This window comes from Elaeis guineensis, chromosome 16, assembly GCF_000442705.2.
Source record: "Elaeis guineensis isolate ETL-2024a chromosome 16, EG11, whole genome shotgun sequence".
Taxonomy (NCBI): domain Eukaryota; kingdom Viridiplantae; phylum Streptophyta; class Magnoliopsida; order Arecales; family Arecaceae; genus Elaeis; species Elaeis guineensis.
Window position 1 is genome coordinate 42,814,751 of NC_026008.2, and position 2,859 is coordinate 42,817,609.

Genomic DNA, 2,859 nt, shown 5'->3' on the forward strand with positions numbered 1-2,859 from the left:
TCAATTTGTTGTAATATAAATTTTATTTAATTTATATCTATATAGGTATCTACTTACGCTCAAACTTTATGTGCGTAATCGAGCTCATCCGGAAGGCTCAATTGCCAAAGGATACCTGATGGAAGAATGTATGAATTTTTGTTCAAGATATTTACAGGATATTGAAACTAGATCAAATCGATCGATTCGGAATAATGATGGTGGAAATAATTCAGATCGTCCCATTGGAAAGGGAGCCAAAATATATATTGATGAAGTCACATGGGAGCAAGCTCATCATTATGTGCTGCAAAATATTGATGCTATAACTCCTATTCGAATGTAAGTTTTATAATCAACTTGTAAGATATACTAACAAATTTATACTTATTCAAGATATTGTTTATAATATTTATAAGAAGCACATTGAATATTTAAGAAGACAAATGCCTCGTTCATCAGATGATCAAATTGAAAAGATCCATATATCAACTTTTCACACATGGTTGATGGAGCATGTAAGTAATCATATTTAATTTTTCTAACAATTCAAATTCAAAACTTTTATTTATCATTTAATTTTTATATAATTTGAAAGTTTAAAATATTATATTGAATATAGGTAAGAACATCTGAAATTCAGTACTCAGATGAAATTCAGCATTTTGCTAGAGGTCCTGACCAATTTGTACGACGTTATGGTGGATATATCATCAACGGCTTTCGATTTCGCAAACTTGATAAGGATAACAAGAGAACCACTCAAAGCCATGGTATTGTTGTCAAGGCGCATACAAGTATTGGAGATATAACCTATTATGGAAGATTAATAGATATTATCAAGATTCGATATACCAATGATATGCAATTTATGCTATTTAAATGTGATTGGATTGATGATATCAAAGGGAAGAAGATAGATGAGTTTAAGATGACACTTGTCAATTTTAGTCATCTTTTATATAATGACAGTGATGTTTCAAATGAACCATTCATTCTAGCAAGTCAAGCAGAACAAGTATGCTATATTCCAGATCCTGTAGAATCAGGATGGAGTGTTGTTCTCAAGATGACAGTTAGAGATTTGTTTGATATGTATTCAAAAAATGGTTCAAATAATGTTAAATCAGTACCTCAGGCAGAGCCTTTTAACGAGCAACATTTAGATGAGACAATATATACTCGTGATGATGATGTTCATTGGGTGAGAGGTGTAGATGGAACAACTGTAGATGATATGAGATCCATCGAAGATGATGCTGAGATGGATGAAGACGAATGACCATTGTTAATTATGAAAATTGGTATGTAAGTTATTATTATTCATTTGTTAGTTAAATTCTGTATATTTATTTTTTGTTAGTTATTATTGTTCATTTGTTAGTTAAGATGAAGATGATACTTACTTTTTATATTTTACATATAGGATGGCTCCAAAGAGGAAACGTGGTGTATCCATGTTGGATAGATTACAGGCTTATTCATCATCTCAGTCCAATCATGATGAGCCACAGCAACAATCATTTTCAGCATATAATACTCAGCCACATAGACAACAATCAAAGACCACATTATCTCAGCCACAGTCATCAGATGTTGTAGGTAAAATCACTTATTCTACTTATGTAAAGTTAAAATTATTGTACTATCTTATCTGATTATTGTATTTGGATACTAATTAGATATTTCGAGTCAGTCAACTTCTAGATGAAGAATCGAGGTACAGCTTATGGTATTGAGTTTTGGGGCACGGGTCAGAAAGTTTCTTTGGTATTTGATGCTCATATGCAACCTTGTGGGTCCAATGCAAGTAAGTTCAAGAGTCAATTAGGGGTAATAGCGAAAAATGGGACATATGTCCCATTGACATATGCATCTTGGACAGAAATACCCCAATATATTCTAAACCACATTTGGAAAGAGGTGCAGGTAAAATATATTTATAAATTTTATTTTATAATTATGTATTTAGTTGTAGATTATATTTGGAAGGAGATGCGAAATAAGTACTCTTGTCCTTTATATTCATATATTTTATATGATTACTAATTTTGTTAAATTTTAATTTTGTAGGATAACACAGATGCCCCTAGTGAATATAGAGAAAATTGTTTAAGGTCGGTTGGTAAGATGTGGAGGAATTGAAAGTCTTATATCAAGCTCATTACTATGATGAGCACCAGAGAGAAGAAAATCTTATCTCTAGACCTCCTCCGCGTGTGAAAGCTGATCAGTGGGAGATACTTATTCGTTATTGGGGACAAGAAGATGTCCAGGTACTTATTCTTTTGTGATTAGTTTTTTTTATATAATAAAACTATATATTATATTTTTAATTACATTAATAACTTTTGTAGGCACAGTGTGCACGAAACAAAAATAATAGGAAGATGTTGGGAGGCTTGCATAAGACAGGGAGAACTTCATTTTTGTTATTAAAGTAAATGTATATTTAAAATATTATAAGTTTATACTAAATATAACTTTAGTATAAATTTTTATATATATTTTGATTATTTATGTTAATAGATGGAAGCAGAGGGATTAGAAACAGATCGACTAAGCGTGTTTATTAGAACACGACTTCAAAGCAAGGTGTCATCGATGCGGATGCACAAGAGTGTATAGTAAGTACATAATTTAAATTTCGTTACATATAGTATATTTTATATATTAATGTCAATATTATAATTTTTTATTACAGGAGGAGATGAAATGATGACTTAAGGAGGTACCTGAGGATGAGCGCACACCAGAACTAAAAGATCGTATCTTTGTGGAGGTGATGGGAGAAGATGGACATGGACGAATGCGTACTTGGAGTTCGAGCGTGACAAACGATGTTTGTATCAGCAATCTAATCAGGCACCATCAGAGGAC